Source organism: Aquarana catesbeiana, linkage group LG01 (assembly GCF_042186555.1).
Source record: "Aquarana catesbeiana isolate 2022-GZ linkage group LG01, ASM4218655v1, whole genome shotgun sequence".
Lineage (NCBI taxonomy): Eukaryota > Metazoa > Chordata > Amphibia > Anura > Ranidae > Aquarana > Aquarana catesbeiana.
In genome coordinates this window covers 634,443,753-634,464,501 of record NC_133324.1, presented here as the reverse complement: position 1 = coordinate 634,464,501, position 20,749 = coordinate 634,443,753, and the positions used below count along the sequence as shown (strand labels likewise).

The 20,749-nt window shown below is 44.8% G+C and overlaps 1 protein-coding gene across 1 annotated transcript in view; it reads left to right on the top strand.

Annotated features, from left to right (window-relative positions):
• SNCA (synuclein alpha) overlaps positions 1-20,749 on the top strand; it is a 145,230-nt gene that overhangs the window by 81,985 nt on the left and 42,496 nt on the right. The gene's annotated exons all lie outside the window — the stretch shown is intronic.

The following is a 20,749-nucleotide window of genomic DNA, read 5'->3' as shown; positions in this document are numbered from 1 at the left end:
CCCTCACATTTTTGTAAATATTTTATTATATCTTTTCATGTGACAGCACTGCAGAAATGACACTTTGCTACAATGTAAAGTAGGGAGTGTACAGCTTGTATAACAGTGTAAATTTGCTGTCCCCTCAAAATAACTCAACACACAGCCATTAATGTCTAAACAACTGGCAACAAAAGCGAGTATACCAAAATTAGGCCGAATTAGCCATTTTCCCTACCCGGTGTCATGTGACTTGTTAGTGTTACAAGGTCTCAGGTGTGAATGGGGAGCAGGTGTGTTAAATTTGGTGTTATTGCTCTCACTCTCTCATACTGGTCTCAGGAAGTTCAACATGGCACCTCATGGCAAAGAACTCTCTGAGGATATGAAAAAATTATTGTTGTTCTACATAAAGATGGCCTAGGCTGTAAGAAAATTGCCAAGACCCTGAAACTGAGCTGCAGCACAGTGGCCGAGACCATACAGCGGTTTAACAGGACAGGTTCCCCTCAGAACAGGCCTCACTATGGTCAACCAAAGAAATTGAGTGCACATGCTGAGCGTCATATCCAGAGGTTGTCTTTGGGAAATAGACGTATGAGTGCTGCCAGCATTGCTGCAGAGGTTGGAGGGGTGGGGGGGTCAGCTTGTCAGTGCTCAGACCATATGCCGCACACTGCATCAAATTGGTCTGCATGAGTGTCATCCCAGAAGGAAGCCTCTTCTAAAGATGATACACAAGAAGCTCACAAACAGTTTGCTGAAGACAAGCAGATTAAGCACACGGATTACTGGAACCATGTCCTGTGGTCTGATGAGACCAAGATAAACTTATTTGGTTCAGATGGTGTCAAGTGTGTGTGGTGGTAACCAGGTTAGGAGTACAAAGAAAAGTGTGTCTTGCCTACAGTCAAGCATGGTGGTGGGAGTGTCATGGTCTGGGGCTGCATGAATGCTGCTGGCACTGGGGAGTTACAGTTCATTGAGGGAACCTTGAATGCAGACATGTACTACGACATATTGAAGCAAAGCATGAACCCCTCCCTTCGGAGTCTGGGCCGCAGGGCAGGATTCCAACATGATAACGACCCAAACACACCTCCAAGATGACCACTGCCTTGCTAAAGAAGCTGAGGGTAAAGGTGATGGACTGGCCAAGCCTGTTTCCAGACCTAAACCCTATTGAGCATCTGTTGGGCATCATCAAATGGAAGGTGGAGGAGCACAAGGTCTCTAACATCCACCAGCTCCATGATGTCATCATGGAGGAGTGGAAGAGAACTCCAGTGGCAACCTGTGAAGCTCTGGTGAACTCCATGCCCAAGAGTGTTAAGGCAGTGCTGGAAAATAATGGTGGTCACACAAAATATTGACACTTTGGGCCCAATTTGGACATTTCCATTTAGGGGTGTACTCAATTTTCTTGCCAGCAGTTTAGACATTAATGGCCTTTGTGCTGAGTTATTTTGAGGGGACAGCAAATTTACACTGTTATACAAGCTGTACACTCACTACTTTACATTGTAGCAAAGTGTCATGTCTTCGGAGTTGTAACATCAAAAGATATAATAAAATATTTACAAAAATGTGAGGGGTGTACTCACTTTTGTGATATATATATATATATATATATATATATATATATATATATATATATATATATATATATATATATATATATATACCGTATCTCACAAAAGTGAGTACACCCCTCACATTTTTGTAAATATTTTATTATATCTTTTCATTTGACAACCCTGAAGAAATGACACTTTTCAACAATGCAAAGTAGTAAATGTACAGCTTGTATAACAGTGTGAATTTGCTGCCCCCTTGAAAAAACTCAACACACAGCCATTAATGTCTAAACCGCTGGCATCAAAAGTGAGTACACCCCTAAGTGAAAATATCCATATTGGGCCCAAAGTGTCAATATTTTATGTGGCCACCATTATTTTCCAGCACTGCCTTAACACTCTTGGGCATGGAGTTCACCAGAGCTTCACAGGTTGCCACTGGAGTCCTCTTCCACTCCTCCATGATGACATCACCAAGCTGGTGGATGTTATAGACCTTGCGCTCCTCCACCTTCCATCTGAGGATGCCCCACAGATGCTAAATAGGGTTTAGGTCTGGAGACATGCTTGGACAGTCCATCACCTTTACCCTCATCTTCTTTAGCAAAGCAGTGGTCATCTTGGAGGTGTATTTGGGGTTGTTATCATGTTGGAATACTGCCATGTGGCCCAGTCTCCAAAGGGAGGGGCTCAAGCTTTGCTTCAGTATGTCACAGTACATGTTGGCATTCATGGTTCCCTCAATGAACTGTAGCTCCCCAGTGTCGGCAGCACTCATGCAGCCCCAGACCATGACACTCCCACCACCATGGCCTGTTCTGAGTGGAACCTGTCCTGTTAAACCGCTATATGGTTTTGGCCACTGTGCTGCAGCTCAGTTTCAGGGTCTTGGCAATCTTATTATAGCCTAGGCCATCTTTATGTAGAGAAACAATTCTTTTTCTCAGATCCTCAGAGAGTTCTTTGCCATGAGGTGCCATGTTGAACTTCCAGTGACCAGTATGAGAGAGTGAGAGCAATAACACCAAATTTAACACACCTGCCCCCCATTCACACCTGAGACCTTGTAACACTAAGAAGTCACATGACACTGGGGAGGAAAAATGGCTAATTGGGCCCAATTTGGACATTTTCACTTAGGGGTGTACTCACTTTATTTGTCAGTGGTTTAGGCATTAATGGCTGTGTGTTGAGTTATTTTGAGGGGACAGCAAATTTACACTGTTATACAAGCTGTACACTCGCTACTTTACATTGTAGCAAAGTGTCATTTCTTCAGTGTTGTCACATGAAAAGATATAATAAAATATTTACAAAAATGTGAGGGTGTACTCACTTTTGTGAGATACTATATATATATATAAATAGTACGTGTGTGTGTATATATATATATATATATATATATATATATATATGTTTTTTTCCCGTATAAACAATTAAACCAACCACTTAAGCCTGATATAAGCTGTGAGGTTTTTTTGTTGAACCAAAAAAAAACTGACAGGTTGAATGAGAAAAAACTGTCAGCTCCGGTCAGAGCCACTCTACTAACAATACAAAGTTAGTGCAGCGATTTCCCCTGCTGAACTGTTGAGTTCTGACAGGGGAACCCCCCCGCTGGAACACTCCGATCTGAGCTTTCTACCATTGGCTGAGAATGTTGGCCTCTGTTGGACAGACCGACATACACACTGGTCGAAATGTCGGCCGTCTTTTTTTAACTGCCCAATGTCTTCTGACAATTAGCACAGGTGTATCAGACTTTAGCCTGAAAGATACAGTATTTACACTCCTGTGTTTAAACTACAGAAAGGGATTTAATGTGCATTAACCATAGAAAGCAATCACATTTTACAACATGTCTTTATCTTTCAGAACTTAATTGTAATCTCTTTACTGTAATCAGGTAAATAAGAGATGATATCTGTAGTTCTGAGCAATGACTGGAATTGTCTGCTTGCAATGGTGCCCATTTGCAAGTTCCCTAAATGACCTTAAAGCAATATTAAGCCCAAAATAAAAAAGGTAATTTATTGCAGTATACTAGTTATTAGATGTTGTATCTGCAGCTATCCTTCTTTAGGTTTTTTTTTTCATTTTGACTTGGAGATCTGGCCAGTAAAGCTGGCCATAGATGGATACAAATTTGACTGGTTCAGCAAGGACTGGCTAAATTTAAATCAGTGTGTGGCTGTCCCTGTTCAACAGAAATCAATTCTTATGCCCCGTACACACGATCGGACTATCCGCCAACAAAACCATGGATTTTTGTACAAAGGTTCTTGGCTCAAACTTGTCTTGCATACACAAGGTCACACAAATGTTGGCCAACAATTACGAACGTGGGAACGCAGTGACGTACAAGACATACGACAAGCCGAGAAAAAGGAAGTTCAATAGCCAGTGCAGCTCCTTCTGCTTGATTCTGAGCATGCATGAACTTTTGTGCGACTGACTTGTGTACACACGATCGGACTTTCCGACAACAAAGTTTTGTTGGCGGAAAATTTGAGAACCTGCTAGCAAACATTTGTTGGCAGAATGTCCGACAGCAAATGTTCAATGGAGCATACACACAGATGGACTTTCCGACAACAAGCTCACATCCAACATTTCCCGTCGGAAAATCCAACCGTGTGTACGCGTCATTAGATTGACTTCTGTCCAACTTCTGTACAGCCGCTGATCAGTGTATGGGTCCTGACAGTGCTGGGTCCTCCTGTCAGAATACAGTGCCACCTGAACGTTCTTAGACTTCCTTATCAATAGATTTTACTGTTGACTTGCCTTCCTCTGAGCTAAAGACAATTTGGTTAATGGTGGACATATTTAGCAAGATGGCTCACTTAATGGCTTAATTAACCCAATCAGTTCTCCACTCTTTTTATACAAGAAATCATCAGGCTTCATGGCATTGTGGTGAACATTCTTTCAGACTATGGATCTTCATTGATCTTCTATTTTTTGAATGCCTTCTTTCTCAGTTGAAAATTGATCTTCTACTTATCACCCCCAATCTAATGCAAAAACATGATTGCATATCATTCCCTAGAAGGCTCCCTCCACTGTTTCATCTCCAGCAAGCAAACTGAATGGCACCTTTTCTCCCATGGGCATAGGTTGCCTATAATTGGATACATTCCTCCTCTGGATTTCCACCCTTCTTCTGTGTTTATGACCACTACCCCAGGTCCTATTCCTTTTCTTCTCACAATTCTAATTTTCCAGAGGTCAGCAAGCTTGTGGACCATGTTTTTGTTTATGTTCCATTTGGAAATCTGAGCATAATAGTCATGCTTCTGCTACACAAAAAGCCTCTACTGATAACTGACATTGGGCTACTCCCACCCTCAAGGTTAGTGGTCTAGCAGTGGTCAAACTCATTTATGTTTCTATTCTGAAACCAATCGACCTGAATAGCATTCTCTCCTGTAAACTGTTTTCAATCATTGGGAGGAGTTTGAAGTAGAGGCCATCTTAGACTCCAGGGAGATTTAGAACTCATTCAATTTCATCAAATGGAAGGGTTTCACTTCTGAGGAACATTGTTTGTTGCCTGCTTCCTCTACTGGTCTGGTAAGAAGTTTCCATCACTTTCATTCTCATGAACCTTCTCCTTTGTAACTGGAAGCACCTTTTCAGAGGTAGGTGGGGGGAAGGTTAGGAGCATGAGACATTGTCATATTTGATGACTCTCAGGCCGTTCCCTCTTCCTGATCTGAGTGATGTCAATGCTTCTCATCACTGGCATAATGAGAGTGGAGGGTGTTGCAAACAGTGCAGAGCATATTTCGAGTCAGTCGCTCAGGAAAATGAATATGCTGCTGATTGCTGTCTGCTCTGGCTTGAATAACTGATATACTACTGATTTCTGCCTATCCTGACCCCTATCTGAATAAGAAATCAGCTATTGATTGCCACCCGCTCTAACCCTTGTCTGGATAACAGATACACTACTGATTGGTGCCTTCCCTGACCCTTGCCTGAAGAAGAGATATGCTACTGATTGCCACCTGCCCTAACCCTTGCCTGGATAACAGATAAGCTACTGATTAGTGCCTGCCATGACTCTTGCCTAGATAAAATATATGCTACTGATTGCCATCTGCCCTAACCCTCACCTGGATAATAGATATGCTACTGATTTCTGCCTGCCCTGATCCTTGCCTGCATAACTAATATTCTACTGATTGGTACCTGCACTTAACCTTGTTAGATTTCAGACTCTGCTATTGTCTGCCAGCAGCCCTGACCCCTGCAAGCTTGACATCTAGCCAATCACTAGTCCTGGTTGCTCCTGCATACTATACTTACCTTAAATTATTCCACATTCTGGAACCGTATGACATGGTATGCAAAATCTTTCTCTGTTGTTGCTATGGAGCTTCCCAGTTCTGCAAAAATTGCCCTGCGCCTTAAATCCAGGAGGCTTCCAAGTACTGGTAGGCATACAAACCTTAATAGAAAAGCAGTTGTTATAGGTGAAACCGTGTGAAAGCCTTGCAGTTTTCGCAGAAAACATTACATGCCCTTGGATATAGTAGTGGAGGGTTTGGAGGGTAGATTTTGTAAACAAGTAACGGTGTCCAAAAGACCCCTTTATTAGTTTATTGATGGGGAAACTTATTGGCCATATTGGACATAGCCCCTGATGTATGCCTCAAGAAATCCCAGAGGTTCTGACGCTGCTAGAGAAATAAAAGTATTTAAGAAAACTTCCATCTGGCATTTTGTTACCACCTTTGAGTAATTGTATTCTAATCTAATTATGTATTCTAGTCTAATTTATTAATAAAAAAACATTTGGAGACATGGTCCGATAGATAACTATTATTTTAAATGTCATATATGATTCTGTACTTGGTTGACTTTAAGTAAACAACTTCAAAACATTAGTTGTCATAGGTATTTAAGATGAGGTTGAGAGAGCTGGCACATTAGGACTAGTATGAAATGTCTGGTGTGGGACACATGAAGTTTGTGTGTTTTTTAACATCCGTAGCATGCTTTTAGATTCAGAACATTAGTTGAATTGAAGAGCAGATGATCAGCATTTCAGCAATGCTAACCTCATCATTAGCGGCAGAGACAACAGAAGCCTGCCATTTGGCCTTGCAAATTATCACAGAGAGAGATACTAGCAGCAGTTGGGATGAGACTGAACTGAACAGATGCACTGAGCAGAAAGCAGTACCAATATGCTAAAAAGAAGAATTTAGTAAATCATGAATGTTCAACTTAATTTATGTACAAACCATTATTTATTATGTTGCTATTAATTTACAGAGCCCTTTATTACACATTTATTTATCCGTCAAGCTCATGTACAGACCTCTTTCAATTGAACTTGTACCAGCCAATATTTGAGAGCTTGTACTGAATGATGCTGGCCATGCTGTTGTCTTGTTTACCAGAGGTGACCTATGTGATTATTTGAGGGAATTCTGTAACACACCAACATGATGAAATTGATGAGTAATTGAAACATTTGGTCTAGATTAAGTTTGGGGAATAGTAATAGCAATTTTATAGATGCGTTCCTAAGTAGTATTTTAATCTGGGGTCAAAATTGTAGTTACTGGGTACCATCTGTGCTGTGCGTTGAAAATGTTTTTATATGAATTAATCTAAATTAAGTGCATACTTGAAAGAAAATCATAAGAACACTATAGCATTTTTCAGATTATTGCTTTGTACACAAACTTATCTACCTCCATGCATGGTCTATTTGTCCTGGATTGACTTTACACTTGTTTTACCTTATGGGATGGGAGTATTTTTAATCCCTTGAGCCCAGGTTCACACTGAGCTGCGGGAATGAACTCGCACCATTTCACTCCTGCATGTCAGTCTGGATTTTAAAAGAGGGAGGGGTGCTGCGCTAACCAGAAAAGAGTGCTATAGATCTCCATATTGCAAAAAAACATATAATAAAGTGCTAGTGCTCAAGTGACCTGAGTGTAATTATTCAGACAAATTCGAACGTTTTTTTGCAATATTGATTATATATATGCATTGTATGATTTTTAGATATGTTTATGTTGTACTGTTCACAACCAGTTTATTTACATCACTTCCCTGGATTACTATTACATTTTAGCATTTTTACATTTCACAAGGTTTTTAGCAACCAACACCAACCAATGCGATTTTCCTCTGCGACCTTGTAATTTTATTTATTTATGCGATTCTATGTGCTGTTGGATATTAGCACATAGGAAGTGACCACATACGGAGATCTATAGCACTCTTTTCTGGTTAGCGCAGCACCCCTCCCTCTTTTACTTTGTTTTTTGGGTTCATGCTTGGCCCTTTTATGGTGTGTGCAGCTGTTCAGTTGCATAGATCTTCCACAGCTCTCATCTTTTTTACCTATTCCTCTTTTCTTTTTCCAACTGGGTAGCGCAGGAATATCTTTTACTTTATCAGTCTGGATTTTGACCGCAATTTCAGAGACATCTGTGATCAATGTAAATCACAGCCCGAAATCGCAAAAAGTAGTACAGAAATGAATTTTTGAAATCGGTGCGGCGCTGCAAATGCAGCGTCACACTGATTAGGATGGTGCCATTGCCGGCAATTGCTGCCAATTTGACATGCGATTTGACATGTCAAATCGCATGTCAAATTGTACCAATGTGAACCAGGGCTTACATTATTAAAAATTGTTTACGGTTTTACACTATGTGGATGTTTCCTTTATTTTATATCCATAATGTACATCCACTGAGACATACTTGGAGTATTTGAAATTTTATGTTCCTGGAAGATATGTGATCTCTGATTGATGAGGATATATCATATTGAGCACATTTGACTCCGTAATAGAGTCCTGCAACTCTGGTAATGCCCTGTGCACACAACCGGTTTTCCCGTTGGAATAAACTCTGAAGGTTTTTCCGACGGAATTCCGCTGAAACTGTCTTGCGTACACACGATCACACCAAAGTCTGACCATTGAGAATGCGGTGACGTACAACACGTACGACGTGACTAGAAAAAGGAAGTTCAATAGCCAATAGCTTCCGTCTCGTACTTGATTCAGAGCATGCGTCGTCTTTGGTACGTCGGAACAGCATAAAGACGAGCGGTTTTCCTGATAGGAATTGGTTCCATCAGAAATATTTAGAACATGTTCCTTTTCGAGGTCCGTCAGAATTTTTGACGTAAAAAGTCCGATGAGGCGCACACACGATTGGATTATACGATGAAAAGCTTCCGTCTGACTTTTTCTGTCGGACTTTCTGCTCGTGTGTGCGGGGCATAAGAGTCCATCTTACATTGGTGGTGGATCACATGGTGGAATTTGATCACGCATACATTCAGGATTTTCATTTTGGCACAGTTTTATGAACAATATTCGTTGGATTTATTGACACATTCTTTTGGCATCATTTGCTCACTACTTCTATGGACTAGTTTAATTCATGAATAATAATAGCGCTGCATAATTTTTGTTTCAATTGCAATATATTACATTTTTGTTTTTTTGGGTTTACAGCAAACTCTATGCGTTATGTTTGGGGGTAGTTTAACTCAAATATAGCACTCATCAGCGAGTACAGTCCATTCAAAACATGCCTTTTAAGTGCTTGTTGCCCCACTTTTATTGAAAAGAAAGAAGGAAAAAGTTCACAGCAATCTGTATCTCTCGCAGGGGCAGTGCTGGGACAAGGTCATCCAGCCCCCAGGGCAAAGGTGCCAAACTGCACCCCCCCTTCCCTTAGGGTGAGGGTCAGGGCATCCCTATCCCTGTAATAAACATTGCGCCCAGGGCAGCCATCCCTTCTGCCCACCCCTTGTCCCGTCCCCGTGCAGGGGTTTTCACCATCAACACAAAATGCAATATTGTTCAGCCTCCTGGCTGTGTTTATCTGCACCACTGCTGAGGCCTTACTATTCAGTCCTCCTGACCTAACACAGTACCCCTGTGTTCATGTACAAACGATGTCTCTCCGTCAGCTCACTTTTACTCGCAGCTCCCCGCTACTCCATCTTTCAAACTCAGGCCTCTGTCAATCCCATCCCAGACTACACCATGCAGACATGCACACAATTGGCTGCTCCCTTGTAACCACACAGGCTCTTCCAGGAGGGTTGAACCCAGAGCACACCTGCCCCATTAGTGAAAAACCTGGCCCAGACTGCCCTTTAACACCATGACAAGGCACCGCCCTGTCAAATTTGTTAAAAAGAAATATCCAAGAATCCTAAACAAAGTTATACCATTTAAATCTACCAACATGTAAAATTAAAATGCATCTGCACCAGTGGCGGTGCATCCATAAGGGCACACATGCACCGCTCCTCCTCTCCAGCCACCCCCTCTATCACCAATAGATAGATTCATGCATTGCATGAATCTATCCATGGCCACCGCTGCCACCCCTGTTCAGGCGCCTGGCCCCTATTCGGGCGCTGTGCGCCTGAATTACAGCGGCGGGGGGTGTTTTTGAAGCACGTGATTAGAGCCATAGGCTCTAATAGACATCAATAAAGGTAAATAGCGAGTGCCAAGCAAACTTGCAGTTCACCCAGCTGTGTTAGAAAAGCAAATAAATATTCGCTTTCCTAACACTGAACCACCTCTCCGCCAATCAGGTGCTCGGGTCTGTTACCAGTCACCTAATTGGCTGAAATGACAGGCGCTGTGATTGGATACCTATCAGGCGTACAATCATAGGAGAGGACGGAAGGAGAGTACTGGAGAAGACATCAAGGACATGGAGGAGCATGGAGGACACCGCCCGCTGCCGTCACCCGCTGCCCCACCGAGACAGGGTAAGTGTCGGGCAGATGGCGGGCAGGTGGGCCAGTGGCAGCATTCGATGGGCACAGTGGCAGCATTCAATGGGCACAGTGGCAGCATTTGATGGCACAGTGGGAGCATACGATGGCACAGTGGCAGCATTTGATGGCACAGTGGCAGCATTTAATGGGCACAGTGGGAGCATTTGATGGGCACAGTGGGAGCATTTGATGGCACAGTGGCAGCATTTGAAAGGCACAGTGGCAGCATTTGATGGCACAGTGGGAGCATTTGATGGCACAGTGGCAGCATTTGATGTGCACAGTGGGAGCATTTGATGTCACAGTGGGAGCACTTGATGGGCACAGTGGCAGCATTTGATGGGCACAGTGGCAGCATTTGATGGCACAGTGGGAAAATTTGATGACACAGTGGCAGCATTTGATGGGCACAGTGGGAGCATTTGATGGCACAGTGGGAGCATTTGATGGGCACAGTAGTAGCATTTGATGGGCACAGTGGGAGCATTTGATGGGCACAGTGGGAGCATTTAATGGGCACAGTAGTAGCATTTGATGGGCACAGTGGAAGCATTTGATGGGCACAGTGGAAGCATTTGATGGGCACAGTGGAAGCATTTGATGGCACAGTGGCATTTGATGGGCACATGGGCAGCGTTTGATGGGCACATGGGCAGCGTTTGATGGGCACAGTGGCTGCGTTTTATGGGCACAGTGGCGGTGTTTGATGGCACAGTGGCTGTGATTGATGGCACAGTGAGGCTGCAATTGATGGGGTTTTTTTTTCAGAATTTTTCAGTTTGTTTACGCCCCCCAAAAAAATTTGAGAACCAGCCGCCACTAATCTGTACACACAGAAATATGTTGTTTCTATTTTAAGAATTCCTTTGTCATAATTTGCTACAAAATTTGCTATTTTGTTGTAAGGGCATATGGTGGAAAATTAGATTGTGCACATAGACAATACTCTTTTCATTTTACTGTTATTTAAAAAGCATCACATGAGAGACTAAAATGTGCCAAGTACTAACAAGCCAATAACACACATTAGCAGTGTTTCTCTTCACCTCCTACATAGCGGGGAAATGTCATCACTGTATTCAACCAAATCTGCTCAGATATTTATTGAGTTACTGCTTCACCCATTCACTGCTTTTTCCTCAAAGTATTTTGTGATATTTATGGGATGGCTATTCTCTTGCTTTTGCATTCAAACCCAGATGAGTTTAAAGGCTAGCTGAGCTAAAGACAGGAAAAAAACAGCAACAACAGTCTGTTTCTAGTGTTATCTTTTTTCCTTGATAGTATGCTTTTATATATTGTCATGTTTCAGGGTCCAATTACACTAAAGCCCCATACACACTATCAGATTTTCTGCTGAGTTTTTCCTTCAGATTTACCAAAACCATGTAGTGCAAGGGCCTGCCTGATTGCATACACATTGAAACTCCTAAGGTTTGACCTCATATGATACCTATGATGGGCAGGGCTGGACTAGGACAAAAATTTGGCCCTGGACTTCATCATGACCGACCCACTTTAATTTTGAATGTCCCCAACAGCGCCCTCATTACATCTGAGAGTCCCCATCAGAAGTCCCCTTCACATCAGAGTCCCCATCAGAAGCCCCTTCACATCAGAGAGTCCCCACCAGCAGTCCCCTTCACATCAGAGAGTCCCCATCAGATGTCCCCTTCACATCAGAGTCCCCACCAGCAGTCCCCTTCACATTAGAGAGTCCCCACCAGCAGTCCCCTTCACATCAGAGAGTCCCCACCAGCAGTCCCCTTCACATCAGAGAGTCCCCACCAGCAGTCCCCTTCACATCAGAGAGTCCCCACCAGCAGTCCCCTTCACATCAGAGAGTCCCCACCAGCAGTCCCCTTCACATCAGAGAGTCCCCACCAGAAGTCCCCTTCACATCAGAGGGTCCCCATCAGAAGTCCCCTTCACATCAGAGGGTCCCCATCAGAAGTCCCCTTCACATCAGAGAGTCCCCATCAGAAGTCCCCTTCACATCAGAGAGTCCCCTTCACATCAGAGAGTCCCCATCAGAAGTCCCCTTCACATCAGAGAGTCCCCATCAGAAGTCCCCTTCACATCAGAGAGTCCCCATCAGAAGTCCCCTTCACATCAGAGAGTCCCCACCAGAAGTCCCCTTTACATCAGAGAGTCCCCATCAGAAGTCCCCTTCACATCAGAGAGTCCCCTTCACATCAGAGAGTCCCCATCAGAAGTCCCCTTCACATCAGAGAGTCCCTATCAGAAGTCCCCTTCACATCAGAGAGTCCCCACCAGAAGTCTCCTTACATCAGAGAGTCCCCATCAGAATCCCCTTCACATCAGAGTCCCCACCAGCAGAAGTCCCCTTCACATCAGAGAGTCCCCATCAGAATCCCCTTCACATCAGAGTCCCCACCAGCAGAAGTCCCCTTCACATCAGAGAGTCCCCATCATAAGCCCCCTTACATCAGAGAGTCCTCCCTCTCCTCCCCCTCCCACATGTTCTCAAAGTTTTGAAGGCAGCTTCTTGTTCCTCTCTCCAGTAGGGATGAGCTTCGAGTTCGAGTCGAACTCATGTTCTACTCGAACATTGGCTGTTCGCAAGTTCGCCGAACAGCGAACAATTTGGGGTGTTCGCGGCAAATTCGAATGCCGCGGAACACCCTTTAAAAGTCTATGGGAGAAATCAAAAGTGCTAATTTTAAAGGCTTATATGCAAGTTATTGTCATAAAAAGTGTTTGGGGACCCGGGTCCTGCCCCAGGGGACATGGATCAATGCAAAAAAAAGTTTTAAAAACGGACGTTTTTTCAGGAGCAGTGATTTTATTAATGCTTAAAGTCAAACAATAAAAGTGTAATATCCCTTTAAATTTCGTACCTGGGGGGTGTCTATAGTATGCCTGTAAAGGGGCGCATGTTTCCCGTGTTTAGAACAGTCTGACAGCAAAATGACATTTGGAAGGAAAAAACTCATTTAAAACTACCCGCGGCTATTGCATTGCCGACAATACACATAGAAGTTCATTGATAAAAACGGCATGGGAATTCCCCACAGGGGAACCCCGAACCAAAAAAAAAAAAAAAATGATGTGGGGGTCCCCCTAAATTCCATACAAGGCCCTTCAGGTCTGGTATGGATATTAAGGGGAACCCCAGCCAAAATTTAAAAAAAAAATTGACGTGGGGTTCCCCCTAAATTCCATACCAGACCCTTCAGGTCTGGTATGGATTTTAAGGGGAACCCCGCGCCAAAAAAAAAAAAAAAAACGGCGTGGGGTCCCCCTAAAAATCCATACCAGACCCTTATCCGAGCACGCAACCTGGCAGGCCGCAGGAAAAGAGGGGGGGACGAGAGTGCGGCCCCCCCCTCCTGAACCGTACCAGGCCACATGCCCTCAACATTGGGAGGGTGCTTTGGGGTAGCCCCCCAAAACACCTTGTCCCCATGTTGATGAGGACAAGGGCCTCATCCTCACAACCGTGGCCAGTGGTTGTGGGGGTCTGCGGGCGGGGGGCTTATCGGAATCTGGAAGCCCCCTTTAACAAGGGGACCCCCAGATCCCGGCCCCCCCCTGTGTGAAATGGTAAGGGGGTACTTACCCCTACCATTTCACTAAAAAACTGTCAAAAATGTTAAAAATGACAAGAGACAGTTTTTGACAATTCCTTTATTTAAATGCTTCTTCTTTCTTCCTTCATCTTCTTCTTCTTCTGGTTCTTCTGGCTCTTCTGGTTCTTCCTCCGGCGTTCTCGTCCAGCATCTTCTCCGCGGCGTCTTCTATCTTCTTCTCCTCGGGCCGCTCCGCACCCATGGCATGAGGGGAGGCTCCCGCTCTTCTCTTCATCTTCTTCTCTTCTTCATCTTCTTCTTCATCTTCTTCTTCATCTTCTTCTTCTTCTTCTCTTCTTCATGTCTTCTCCGGGCCGCTCCGCAGCCATGCTGTGGCATGGAGGGAGGCTCCCGCTGTGTGACGGCGTCTCTTTGTCTGACGGTTCTTAAATAACGGGGGGCGGGGCCACCCGGTGACCCCGCCCCCCTCTGACGCACGGTGACATGACGGGACTTCCCTGTGGCATTCCCCGTGACGTCACAGGGAAGTCCCGTCAAGTCACCGTGCGTCAGAGGGGGGCGGGGTCACCGGATGGCCCCGCCCCCGTTATTTAAGAACCGTCAGACGAAGAGACGCCGTCACACAGCGGGAGCCTCCCTCCATGCCACAGCATGGCTGCGGAGCGGCCCGGAGAAGACATGAAGATGAAGAAGAAGATGAAGAAGAAGATGAAGAAGAAGATGAAGAAGAGAAGAAGATGAAGAGAAGAGCGGGAGCCTCCCCTCATGCCATGGGTGCGGAGCGGCCCGAGGAGAAGAAGATAGAAGACGCCGCGGAGAAGATGCTGGACAAGAACGCCGGAGGAAGAACCAGAAGAGCCAGAAGAACCAGAAGAAGATGAAGGAAGAAAGAAGAAGCATTTAAATAAAGGAATTGTCAAAAACTGTCTCTTGTCATTTTTAACATTTTTGACAGTTTTTTAGTGAAATGGTAGGGGTAAGTACCCCCTTACCATTTCACACAGGGGGGGGGCCGGGATCTGGGGGTCCCCTTGTTAAAGGGGGCTTCCAGATTCCGATAAGCCCCCCGCCCGCAGACCCCCACAACCACCGGCCACGGTTGTGAGGATGAGGCCCTTGTCCTCATCAACATGGGGACAAGGTGTTTTGGGGGGCTACCCCAAAGCACCCTCCCAATGTTGAGGGCATGTGGCCTGGTACGGTTCAGGAGGGGGGGGGGCCGCACTCTCGTCCCCCCCTCTTTTCCTGCGGCCTGCCAGGTTGCGTGCTCGGATAAGGGTCTGGTATGGATTGTTAGGGGGACCCCACGCCGTTTTTTTTTTTTTTTTTGGCGCGGGGTTCCCCTTAAAATCCATACCAGACCTGAAGGGTCTGGTATGGAATTTAGGGGGAACCCCACGTCAATTTTTTTTTTAAATTTTGGCTGGGGTTCCCCTTAATATCCATACCAGACCTGAAGGGCCTTGTATGGAATTTAGGGGGACTCCCACATCATTTTTTTTTTTTAATTTTGGTTCGGGGTTGCCCTGTGGGGAATTCCCATGCCGTTTTTATCAATGAACTTCTATGTGTATTGTCGGCAATGCAATAGCCGCGGTAGTTTTAAATGTGTTTTTTCCTTCAAAATGTCATTTTGCTGTCAGACTGTTCTAAACACGGGAAACATGCGCCCCTTTACAGGCATACTATAGACACCCCCCAGGTATGAAATTTAAAGGGATATTACACTTTTATTGTTTGACTTTAAGCATTATTAAAATCTCTGCTCCTGAAAAAACGGCCGTTTTTAAAACTTTTTTTTGCATTGATTCATGTCCCCTGGGGCAGGACCCAGGTCCCCAAACACTTTTATTGACAATAACTTGCATATTAGCCTTTAAAATTAGCACTTTTGATTATTCATGTTCGTGTCCCATAGACTTTAACGGTGTTCGCGTGTTCGAACGAATTTTTTTCCTGTTCGCATGTTCTGGTGCGAACCGAACAGGGGGGTGTTCGGCTCATCCCTACTCTCCAGTTATCTGATAACAAGTGCTAAGGGGAGAGAGGAAGGAAAGTCTGCCGGCTGTCCATCTCCCCCTGCAGGCTGGAGGGAGCATAATGCCTAATGCTCTCTCCAGCAAGTGACGGAAGCGGCTCCTCCTGACAGGAGTGAAATCGCGATCACTCACTGTCAGTGAGGAGCGGCTCCAGGGCCGCACCTGACTGGCCCACTGAGCCATCGGCCCACCGGGAAACTCACGGTAGTCCCGATGGCCAGTCCATGTCTGACGATGGGGCATAATTCCTCCCTAAGAGACCAACAATGGGGTCCCAGTGACACCAATGATAGTGAACAATTCCACCCAATGACACCAACAATGGGGCACAATATAGCCTACTGGCACCAACGATGGGAGGCTATTCCTCCCACTGACACCAAAGATGGGGCATTGTTTATTCCCACTGACATAAGCGCCTTTTCAACTCCCAATGGACACAGTCTGGCCCCCCTGAAGTCTGCAGTACAGTAAACTGACAGAAACCCCTGGTGTAAGGTAAATAAAAGATCCAGGGTAAGGTTACCTCCTATTCTCTCATTGGTAATGGCAGATGGACAAATAAGCTTTAAGTGCAGTTCCCTGGGAGATATGAACAAGCATTTAAACCTGCATGTACTGTAACAGTGTGTTGGAATGCTATTTAAAATAATGGCACCACATCGCACCACACTGCAGTTCATTGTGGTAACAAGTGACAAAACAGGTTTTACCAAATGTAAACGCATCGGCTGCACCACAGAGCCAGTCCAGGCTCGGGAAAGATCCTGACTATATGCGGGATCCGCCAACATGCCTGAACCAGCACCCAGCTCAGCTTCTCAGTGAGCCGCTGAGAGCCTGAGCCACTCCTACACAGCCCAGCACTCCAGTGAGAGTGGGGTGGGGGGTCAGAGCAGACAGCGGTAACTGACAGTCACCAGCTCTCTGCTCAGGGAGCTCTGAGAACTGAGCGATTGGCAGTGTTTGATCACTCGGTTCTCAGACTTAGAGCCGGCGGGGGACAGATGCAGCATCAGACCGATGCTGCATATACCTAGGTAAGTGTGATTCTGAAATAAAAAAAAAAAAAAAAAACATACTTCTCTTTTAAGGCCCAAACTTTGATAGAAAGTGCATAGAAGCTGATGATGATAATACATTAATACACAAGTCTTAATGCCTACAGACTTTCTATTCTTCCAACATCGCCAAGTGCAAATTGGCAGCAGGCTACTGAAAGACTTTTGCTCTACCTGCTGTGAAATATTATATCAAAAATTGTAATTACATGGCCCTGTTAAACAGGGGCAGAAAAATTGGGCCTTTGGTTTTGGTGGGACCAGAACACTGTAACTCCTCCTCACAGTTACTCTTGTTGGGCGCAGGAACGGGCCCTGCTTTGAAATATTATATAAAAAATAGTAATTACATACCCCTGTTAAAAACAGGGGCAAAAAAATTAGGCCTTTGGTTTTGGTGGCCCCAGAACACTGTAAACCCTCACAGTTACTTTTGTTGGGTGCAGGAACGGGCTCTGCTGTGAAATATTATATAAAAAATTGTAATTACATGCCCCTGTTAAACAGGGGCAGAAAAATTGGGCCTTGGGTGGTGGTGGTGGTGCCCTAATCCAAAAATATTGTTGGAAGCTAGTCCCCTAGACAGACCAACTCAAGCACCGCATGGCATCTTTTAGCCTGACTGCTTGCGTAGCCCCTTGAACGCTGGAGCACCGCTGGTTCAGAGGACAAATCTGCAGAAGAGGCCATAGAGGAAGAAGAAGAGGAGGGGGTGGAGGAGAGAACTGTGGCAGAATAACCACCAGCATTTTGGAGGCGTGCTGGCGGAATAAGCTCCAACAACACTGAACTCTGTCCTGCATCCTTCCCACCTGCCAGCAGAGTTACCCAGTGTGCCGTGAAGGAAAGGTAACATACACACCTATGCCTGCTGGACCATGAGTCATTGATAATATGAACCTTACTTATGACCGCCCTGTCCAACGAGGCCAAAACATTGCATTTGCATTTGGCAAATGCTGAGCATGTGGATGGCTGGGACGGAATTTATTTTTACAGTTCAGCAACTGGGGTAGGGAAATTTGCCTGCTAAAATTAATTGGTGGTGTACTGCTAGCAGATTGGCTGCAAGTACTTGGGACACCTAATGCTATACCTTCATTCCTCTCACTGCAGGTTTTTGAGAGGACTGGAGGTATAGTAGGGTTGGAGATCCCAGATGATGAGCAAGGAGAAGTCCGCCTTTTTCTTTGATGTGAGTCTTTCAAGTGCTGTTGCCCACTTCATTGGAGTTGTGCCTCCTCCTGCTCCTCACTTTCCTCCTCTCTTCTCTCAGGCACCCAAGTACAGTCAGTGACCTCATCGTCCCCTCCCTCCCCATCACTGGACCAAATTTGGCAGTATGCTGCAGCTGGGGGAACATGACTTCCAGTTTCTTGTCCTTCTGTTGCACCTCCTCTCTCTAGGCTCACGTTACTCCCTTCCTCAACCTGTGAACCAACATCAGAGCCTTCAAATTGCTGCACATCCTACAGCAGCATATAACTCTGGGTACTTCTCCGTGCATGATGGCGGGGCTATGGAAGGAGTGACTGTGGACAAGGAGTTGGTGGAATTGGCCGCTTTGGCAGCTGTGTTGGAAGGCAAAATACTCTGAGCCTGGGTGACAGAGGATGAGGAGGGCTTTGTTATCCACTCCACCAACTCTTCTGCATGTTGTGGCTCAATAACATGGCCAGCAGCAAAAAAGGACAAGCGTGCCCCACGACCACCTGCAGAGGATGAACCATGTCCACGACCACCACTGTTGACTGTAGACACAGAGGCTGCTTGCCCTCTTTTAGTGGCCTGTGAGCGTCTGCCTCTCCTTGGTGGCCTTCAGGACATGATGTATTTTTTGTTTTGCAACACCACACTACACTGTATTAGATATTGTGTACACACCTGAAGTGTATTAGAAAATGTACACCGCCTGCACTGTATTAGCAACTGTACAGTGGCTTCATTGTATTGTATGCTGTGTACACCACCAGAAGTGTAGTAGAAACTGTACACACTGTATTAGATACTGTGTATACCGCCTGCACTGTATTAGCAACTGTACAGTGGCTTCATTGTATTGTATGCTGTGTACACCACCAGAAGTGTAGTAGAAACAGTACACACTGTATCAGATACTGTGTACACCGATGCACTGTATTAGAAACTGTACAATGGCTGCACCGTATTGTATGCTGTGTATACCGCCTGCACTGTATTAGCAACTGTACAGTGGCTTCATTGTATTGTATGCTGTGTACACCACCAGAAGTATAGTAGAAACTGTACACACTGTATTAGATACTGTGTACACTGCCTGCACTGTATTAGAAACTGTACAACAGCTGCACTGTATTGTATACTGTGTACACCACCAGAAGTGTAGTAGAAACTGTACACACTGTATTAGATACTATGTACACCGCCTGAAGTTTATTAAAAACTGTACACACTGTATTAGATACACTGTACACCGCCTGCACTGTATTAGCAACTGTACAATGGCTGCACTGTATTATATACTGTGTACACCACCATAAGTGTATTAGAAATTGTACACACTGTATTAGATACTGTGTACACCGCCTGCACTGTATTAGAAACTGTACAATGGCTGCACTGTATTGTATACTGTGTACGCCACCAGAAGTGTAGCAGAAACTGTAAACACTGTATTAGATACTGTGTACACCCCCTGAAGTGTATTAGAAACAGTACACCACCGAATGCACTGTATATATAGGCTACACTGAATGCAGAGTATATATATATATATATATTTGTGAGCACTCATCAGATTTTCTTGTAATTTAACCATTTTCAGCGTGACTTTTTGTTTTTATTTCTGTTTAGTGTTGTATAACGCTTTTAGTTGCAGCCCAGTATATTTTATACTATTTTTTTTTTTACATTTTTTTGTTTTCTCTTTTTTCTATACACAGCCATTAATGTCTAAACCGCTGGCAACAAAAGTGAGTACACTCCTAAGTGAAAATGTCCAAGTTGGGCCCAATTAGCCATTTTCCCTTCCCGGTGTCTTGTGATTCGTTAGTGTTACAAGGTGTCAGGTGTGAATTTGGAGCAGGTGTGTTAAATTTGGTATTATCGCTCTAACTCTCTCATACTGGTCACTGAAAATTCAACAAGGCACCCCATGGCAAAGAACTCTCAGACGATCTGAAAAAAAGAATTGTTGTTCTACATAAACATAGTCTAAGCTATAAGAAGATTGCCAAGACCCTGAAACTGAGCTGCAGCACGGTGGCCAAGACCATACAGCGGTTTAACAGGACAGGTTCCCCTCAGAACAGGCCTCGTCATGGTCGACCAAAGAAGTTGAGTGCACATGCTCAGCGTCACATCCAGAGGTTGTCTTTGGGAAATAGACGTATGAGTTCTGCCAGCATTGCTGCAGAGGTTGAAGGAGTGAGGGATCAGCCTGTCAGTGCTCAGACCATACGCCGCACACTGCATCAAATTGGTCTGCATGGCTATCGTCCCAGAAGGAAGCCTCTTATAAAGATGATGCACAAGAAAGCCCGCAAACAGTTTGCTGAAGACAAGCAGACTAAGGACATGGATTACTGGAACCATGTCCTGTGGTCTGATGAGACCAAGATAAACTTATTTGGTTCAGATGGTGTCAAGCGTGTGTGGTTGTAACCAGGTGAGGAGTACAAAGACAAGCGTATCTTGCCTACAGTCAAGCATGGTGGTGGGAGTTTCATGGGTGCATGAGTGCTGCCGGCACTGGGGAGCTACAGTTCATT